The sequence below is a fragment of the Oryctolagus cuniculus genome, chromosome 1, assembly GCF_051225735.1.
Source record: "Oryctolagus cuniculus isolate XC-2025 breed Fujian yellow rabbit chromosome 1, ASM5122573v1, whole genome shotgun sequence".
Classification (NCBI taxonomy): Eukaryota; Metazoa; Chordata; class Mammalia; order Lagomorpha; family Leporidae; genus Oryctolagus; species Oryctolagus cuniculus.
The window spans coordinates 133795150-133803629 of NC_142867.1; the positions used below are offsets into that span (position 1 = coordinate 133795150).

At 46.2% G+C, this 8480-nt stretch overlaps 1 pseudogene; it reads left to right on the forward strand.

The window, feature by feature from the left end:
• The first annotated feature begins 6327 nt into the window (after positions 1–6327).
• LOC138843791 (egl nine homolog 1 pseudogene) lies at positions 6328–7555 on the forward strand (annotated as a pseudogene).
• The last annotated feature ends 925 nt before the right edge of the window (positions 7556–8480 follow it).

Below are 8480 nucleotides of genomic sequence, written 5' to 3' on the forward strand. Positions count from 1 at the left end.
GGACAGTCTATTCAATAAATGGTGCTGGGAAAATTGGATTTCCACATGCAGAATCATGAAGCAAGACCCCTACCTTACACCTTACACAAAAATCCACTCAACATGGATTAAAGACTTAAATCTACGACCTGACACCATCAAATTATTAGAGAGCATTGGAAAAACCCTGCAAGATATAGGTACCGGCAATGACTTCTTGGAAAACACCCCAGAAGCACAGGCAGTCAAAGCCAAAATTAACATTTGGGATTGCATCAAATTGAGAAGTTTCTGTACTGCAAAAGAAACAGTCAGGAAAGTGAAGAGGCAACCAACAGAATGGGACAATATATTTGAAAACTATGCAACTGATAAAGGGTTGATAACCAGAATCTACAAAGAAATCAAGAAACTCCACAAAAACAAAACAAACAACCCACTTAAGAGATGGGCCAAGGACCTCAATAGACATTTTTCAAAAGAGGAAATCCAAATGGCCAACAGGCACATGAAAAAATGTTCAAGGTCACTAGCAATCAGGGAAATGCAATTCAAAACCACAATGAGGTTCCACCTCACCCCAGTTAGAAGGGCTCACATTCAGAAAGCTACCAACAATAGATGCTGGAGAGGATGTGGGGAAAAAGGGACACTAACCCACTGTTGGTGGGAATGCAAACTGGTAAAGCCACTATGGAAGTCAGTCTGCAGATTCCTCAGAAACCGGAATATAACCCTACCGTTCAACCCAGCCATCCCACTCCTTGGGATTTACCCAAAGGAAATGAAATTGGCAAACAAAAAAGCTGTCTGCAGCCTAATGTTTATTGCAGCTCAATTCACAATAGCTAAGACCTGGAACCAACCCAAATGCCCATCAACAGTAGACTGGATAAAGAAATTATGGGACATGTACTCTATAGAATACTATACAGCAGTCAAAAACAACGAAACCCAGTCATTTGCAACAAGATGGAGGAATTTGGAAAACATCATGCTGAGTGAATTAAGCCAGTCCCAAAGGGACAAATATCATATGTTCTCCCTGATTGGCGACAACTAACTGAGCACCAAAGGGGAAACTTGTTGAAGTGATATGGACACTATGAGAAACAGTGACTTGATCAGCTCTTGTCTTGACGGTTCATGTACAGTGTAATACTTTTCCATTTTAGTATTTTGTTTTTGTTCTAGTACCATTGGTTGAACTCTGTAATTAACACACAATTGTTCTTAGGTGTTTAAATTTTAACTGAAAAGTGATCCCTGTTAGGTATTTGGAAAACATTATGTTGAGTGAAATAAGCCAATCCCAAAGGGACAAATACCACTTGTTCTCCTTGATAGGTGAGAACTAACTGAGCACCAAAAAGGAAACCTGTTAAAGTGAAATGAACACTATGAGAAACGGCAACTTGATCAGCCCTCACCCTGTTGATGAACAGCTTAATATGTTATCCCTCTTAGTATTTTTTGTTTGTTCTACTTAATACTTTTGGTTGAATATTGTGTCAATACACAAGTCTTCTTAAGTGCTGAAACTTAACTGAAAAGTGATTGCTGTTAAATATAAGAGTGGGAATAAGAGAGGGAAGAGATGTGTAATTCAGGACATGCTCAAGCTGACTTGCCCCAAACGGTAGACTTAGAAACATACCAGGGGATTCCAGTTCAATCCCATCAAAGCTGCATGTACCAAGGCAATCTCACTAGTCCCAGTGATCAATTTCTGTTCACAATTGATCATAATGATAGGACTAAGAACCAAAGGGATCACATAAACAAGAATAGTGTCTGCAAATACTAGCTGATAGAATAAAAAAAAAAAGGGAGAGAATGATCCCACATGGGAAGTGAGATACACAGCAGACCCATAGAATGGCAGATGTCCTAACAGCACTCTGGCCTCATAATCAGCCCTTAAGGCATGCGGATCCAGCTGAAATGCCCATAAGAGTATTTCAGGCATGGAAAGTCAAGACACTCTGGGGGGGGGGAACCTAAATGATAGATCTCCGCAAGTGAGATCCCAGTGGAAAGAATGGGTCATCAAAGAAGGAGGTACCTTTCTCTGAAGGGAGGAGAGAACTTCCACTTTGACCATGGCCTTGTCTAAATATGATCAGAGTCGGTGAACTCAAAAGGCTTCCATAGCCTTGGCAGCTCATGACAAGAGCCTAGGGTGATTACTGAGGCCATAAACAAGAGTGTCAATTTGTTAAGTCAACAACAGAAGTCACTGTGCACTTACTCCTCATGTAGGATCTCTGTCCTTAGTGTGCTGTACATTGAGATTTAATGCAATAACTAGTACTCAAACAGTATTTTTCACTTTATGTTTCTGTGTGGGAGCAAACTGTTGAAATCTTTACTTAATGTATGCTAAACTGATCTTCTGTATATAAAGAGAATCAAAAATGAATCTTGATGTGAATGGAAGGGGTGAGGGAGTGGGAAAGGGGATGGTTGCAGGTGGGAGGTACGTTATAGGGGGGAAGCCATTGTAATCCATATTCTGTACTTTGGAAATTTATATTCATTAAATAAAAGTTAAAAAAATGCCTAAAAATAAAAATATGTAGAAAAATAGTCCATTATAATACCAGTCCAGTGAAATGCAGAAAAACAATATTCATTTCAGACTAATCAGAATTTAGCTCAGACTACTACAAGGGTTACACAGTGAGACTACCGGCAGTTCTCCAAGAAGACATTACAAGGCTTCCTACCACTGTCTCTAAATAGAGCATTAAGATATGTAAGAGCAAACTTACATAACTCCAAACAAAAATACAAATTCACCATTTGTAATCAGTACAAATAGATCAACGGTATAAATACCCAACCAGTGGTCATTAGTAACTAGGAATATGGAACAAAACAGAAATGTCAGTTAACACTAAGTGAGTAAATAAATAAGGTCCTTCTAAGTGCTGGGAAATAAAAAACTAACTAAATGTATATGCATGAAAAGTTAGATACTTAATCCTTGTACTCCCTCCACTAACCCTGCCTATAGAATTAGAATTTATTCACAAACTATAGCCTAAAAATATTTTCATATTATTTAAAATTTCAAATTATTATAAAAATTACTGTGAATTAATACATGAAAAAAATTAAGTAAAATAATATCACAAATATAAAAAAATAAACCAAGAAAAACTCACTGCTGAGAGTAATAGATAGTAAGCCACAAAAACACATTAAAAAGAACCTTGACTCATTCACCAGTGGGGGCAGAGGTAGAAGAGATCAGAAAGGCCCCTGGGGGCCAACAATGCAGCATAGCAGATAAAGCTGCCGCCTGCATTGCCAGCATCCCATATGGGTGCCGGTTCCCATCCCAGCTGCTCCACTTCTGATCCAGCTCTCTGCTATAGCTTGGGAAAGTGGGAGATGCTCAAGTTCTTGGGGCCCTGCACCCCTGTGGGAGACCAGGAAGAACCTCCTGGATCCTGGCTTTGGATCAGCACAGCTTTGGCCATTGTGGCCATCTGGGAAGTGAACCAGCAGATGGATGACACCCCTCTCTCTCTCTCTCTCTCTCTCTCTCTCTCTCTTTCTACACCTCTCCTCTCTGTAACTCTGCATTTCAAATAAATAAATCTTAAAAAAAATACCCCTATGGCTGGCGCCACAGCTCCATAGGCTAATCCTCTGCCTGCGGCGCCAGCACATTGGGTTCTAGTCCCAGTCAGGGCACTGGATTCTGTCCTGGTTGCCCCTCTTCCAGTCCAGCTCTCTTCTGTGGCCTGGGAGTGCAGTGGAGGATAGCCCAAGTGCTTGGGCCCTGCACCCACATGGGAGACCAGAAGAAGCACCTGGCTCCTGGCTTTGGATTAGTGCGGTGTGCCAGCCGCAGCGGCCATTGGAGGGTGAACAAATGGTAACCGAAGACCTTTCTCTCTGTCCACGCTGCCTGTCAAAAAAAAAAAAAAAAAAAAAAAAAAAAAAAAAAAAAACCCTGAACCCTGAACTGACCAAGGCGTATTTATTTACCTGGGAGTAGCCATTCCATTAGTGTTTACATTATTAATCAAACTTAGCAGAAAACAAAAGATCCTCTTTCTTTTTTCAAACTTTTTTCTTTTGACAGGCAGAGTGGACAGTGAGAGAGAGAGACAGAGAGAAAGGTCTTCCTTTGCCGTTGGTTCACCCTCCAATGGCCGCCGCGGCCAGCGCGCTGTGGCCAGTGCACCACGCTGATCCGAAGGCAGGAGCCAGGTACTTTTCCTGGTCTCCCATGGGGTGCAGGGCCCAAGCACTTGGGCCATCCTCCACTGCACTCCCTGGCCACAGCAGAGAGCTGGCCTGGAAGAGGGGCAACCAGGACAGAATCCGGCGCCCCGACCGGGACTAGAACCCGGTGTGCCGGCGCCGCAAGGCGGAGGATTAGCCTAGTGAGCTGAGGCACCTGCCTTTTTTTCAAATCTTATCACTGAATTAACTGAGGTTCCATCAAAGAAAACCGCAGTCTAATATTCAAATCATGGCACACAGTTCCTACACGAGTGGGCAGACTGTGAATAAACGGAAGCAAATTTCTACAAAAGACTCGAATGGAATGAGCGCTGGGAGGCAGCCTGTGGAACCCACACTCAGCTTCCCCAGGCTCCAGGTCTTGGTGCTCACACCACCTGGGGTCGGCCTCCCCCACACTCCATTTGTCCACGTGGGATCTGTGCCATCCCAAGCCTCACCAGCAGAAACTCCGTCCCCACACCCTGCCCCTCGTCCTTGGCCCAAAAGCCTGTGGTAAATACACCACTGAGTCTCTGCTGTTACGTCATTAGCAACAAAACGCTGACTCAGACCCCCAGGGAAAGCTGTGGACCTGAGACCCCGGTGCCCAACTCAAGGAAATCAGGTCACGCGTGAGGTTCAGATTCTCCTTCTCCCCACACAACCTGGAGAGGTGAGGCCGGGTTCAGGCGCAGTCGCTGCACGCTGAGACGGGGCAGCACACCAGGGTCCCAGCTGCCAGCCCCCCTCCCTCCTGTGGGCCCGGGACCCTCACACTCACTGTTTCCGGCGTCCAGGGACTCCGGGCGTCCTCTCAGGGCCCTGCGCTGAGGGGAGTTCAGGGTAGAAGCTCTGAGCTGACCGGGGCGCTCTCAGGAGCAGACCAGGAAGAGGATCCCCCACCCAGGGTCTGCCCTGTTGCCATGGTGCGCCTGATTCCACAGTCACAGAGGCCGCATGACGTCACAGAGGACGCACCCAATCAGCATCGTCCCTAGCCTGAGGGCGGGCCCTTGGGGTTGTGCCGGGTGAGGGGAGTGAGAGGCGGGGCTTGGCCTCAGGCCTGAAACTTGGCCTTCCCGACAGCAGGGGGCGCTGCCCCGCCCCCAGGATCCCATCTCCTGAGATCCTGTTCGGACCTTGAAACTGGAGCTTGCCATAATCCTCAGGTGAGTTATAGTTTACTGTTTACTGGATTCTGGGCCTTTTTCTCTTTGTGTTCTTGGCTTATTTTTCTGTTACATCATTCGATTTTTGTTAAGTATGGATTTGAAGAGTATTTCTCATACAAATATTCATTTTCCAGATTGTACTTTGTCCCTTACCATTGTTTTCTATTTGCTTTTTATGGGGACCTGGTAACCCACTTGATTGTATTGATCCTGTACCCAATAATTTTGCCTAATTCACCTGTCAGCTCTATTTGGTTTTGGACTATGTTGGATTTTCTCTACATATATAGCATCATTAACATGTTAACAGTTCTGTTGCTAAAAGCTGACCCTATACCTTAAATTTCCTTTTGTGTGCTTGATTTCCATAATTATGCATCCAGGACAATGTTAAAGAGAGAGAGAGAGAGGAGAAAGCCTTTTTTAGTTCACTCTCGGGGAAAAATCGTTCAGTGTCCTGAACCAAGCATGTGCACGGCCACCGCCCCCTTGGGCTCCCCTAGGCCCTTGCTCTGCATCCTCCTCCCTCTTGTGCCTCCAGCGCTGGTCACCACCGGGCAGCGGTGTCTGTGCAGAGAGCGCAGAGCGAGTGGCGCCCGCAAGTCCTGCACTGCTCCACAAGCTGGGCCTGGCGCCCGGGATGCCCAGGCGGCGCCCTGGAAGGCGCTGGTCTAGCGCGCCCAGAGCGGAGATCCTCATCCCCACGCAGGCAGTACACCCTCAGCCCGTGCGCGATGAGGCACTGAAGCAGCAGCCGGCACTGAGGGGCCGTCCCCAAGGACGAGAAAGCGGCCTGGCCGAGGGCGGGGAGCACGGCCTGCTTGAGGCAGGTGCATGTGGCAGGTGCATGACGCAGAAACGTTCCCTGCTGCTCTCCCTGCTCCCTGGCCCGGGACTACGCAGTCCAGCCCCCACCACCACTGCCTCCACCATGGGCAATGACAGCGGCGGGCCTGGGGGTCGGGCCGGAGCAAGGGGACCAGCAGAACTGTGAGCTGTGCGGGAAGATGGAGCCTGCTGTGCTGTGGCCGCCCCAGCGCCAGGACTGGAAGGAGCAGGAGCTCCTGTGCCAGGGCAGAGAGGGCGCCTCTGGCCGCCAGGCAGGCCCACACCAGCACCCAGGCCTTTCCCCTACACCGCGGACCAGGGCCTGTGGGACCAGAGCCTGGAGGCCTTGGGGCAGTGCCTCCGCCGCCGCCAAGGCTTCTGGCCGGCCCCTGGAGTTGCGGCCAAGGCAAAGGCCAAGTAGGTAGCCAACCCTGCGGTCGCGCGTCCCCGCCTCGCGTGCCTCCAGGGCCCCGCGGTTGCCGAGGCGGAGCCTGGGAAGGAGGAGCCGCTGATTGGCCGTCGCTGCACCTGGAGAAGGCGAACTTGTACCCACCAAGCAATAGACCAGGCTGCGGATTGAGCCATAACTGAGATCTGCAGCCCAAAGGGCAGAGGAAGCCGCTTCCGACGCTGCCTTGCATGAACAAGCAGGACATCTGTGTAGTGGACGACTTCCTGGGCAAGATAGGTGAGGAGATGCGTGCCCTGCAGAACACAGGCAGGTTCATGGTAGCCCTAAGAGCGACTCGTCCTAGGGCATCCGAGGTGACAAGATCACCTGGATCAAGGGCAAGGAGCCCGGCTGTGTAACCACTGGGCTGCAGATGAGCAGCACGGACGACCTGATCCTCCACTGTAAGGAGAAGCTGGGCAACTACAAAATCATTGGCCTGATGAAAGCCATGGCTGCTTGTTATCCAGGCAATGGAACAGGTTGTGTGCGTCATGTTGATAATTCAAACGGAGATGAGAGATGTGTGACATGTATACATTATCTTAATAAAGACTGGGGTGCCAAGGTAAGTGGAGGTGTACTTTGAATTTTTCCAGAAGGCAAGCCCAGTTTGCTGCCATTGAACCCAAATTTGATAGATTGCTGTTTTTCTGGTCTGACCCTCGCAACCCTCATGAAGTACAACCAGCATATGCTGCCAGACAGAATAACTGTTTGGTATTTTGATGCAGATGAGAGAGCAGCAGCTAAAGTAAAATATCTAGCAGGTGAAAAAGGAGTGAGGGTTGAACTCAATAAACCTTCTGAGTCAATCAGTAATATGTCTTATAGAGCCTCTCATCCAGCAATACCCTCGGTTCACTACAATAATTGTTGACACTGTTAACTTGTGAATGCAAATAAATGGGATAAATAAAAACAGACAACCAATCAGCAGTTTAATCAGGAAAAGATATAGCTGTTTTGTGGAGCATCATACAAGAAGATTTCACTGCTGTGGCTTTGTACTGCATGATCCACTCAGAATCTGTGATTGTTTATGGGAGGAAGGTAAGCTATCAGTGGAAAATGGTTTTTACATCTGGACAGGAAATCCGTGCCCTGTGTGGAATTTTTTCATTCTTATATTTTGTATGATCTGTCATCTAGCTGAGTTCATTCCATATCTCCCTTTTTTTATATCAAGTTTAAATTTGGGGTAATTTTTGTATGATTAGGTATTATTTATATTGAATTGAGAAAAAATCACAGTATTATTAATCTATTTTTGTGAACTTCTTCATACTATTAAGTTTTTGCCCTAAAAGACCTCTCAAAATGATTGTTGCTAGTGGCTGATGGTTAATTCATTTTCTTTTCACTTAAAATAAGAAAAGGAGCACTTTACCAATGGAAATATCAGATTTTTTTGTCGTGCTATCTTGCTCTAATTTGGATTCTTAAAGATTGCTGTTGTCATGTTTTTGACATTGTTAATAATGAAACCTAACAGTGAAACAGTCATCATTTATTACAAGTAGCTTCAGTTCATGTTTTATAAGGAAAAATACACTGTAAGAAGGATTTACATTTTCAAGTTGTTTTTTTTTTTTTTTAACAAAACTAGAGTGACTGGCACTAAGTGAACTTGAGATTATCCTCAGCATCAAGTGCTTAAGATAAAGGGCTTTCTTCTGCATTCAGGTGTTTCCTATGGAGGTAGATGATAATTTCCCATTTCTAGGTTTTCCCTTTTGCTTCTCAAATTGATTGCACTTTCAAATTTATTGATTTCTTCCTAATACTCTAACCCATCTGATCTT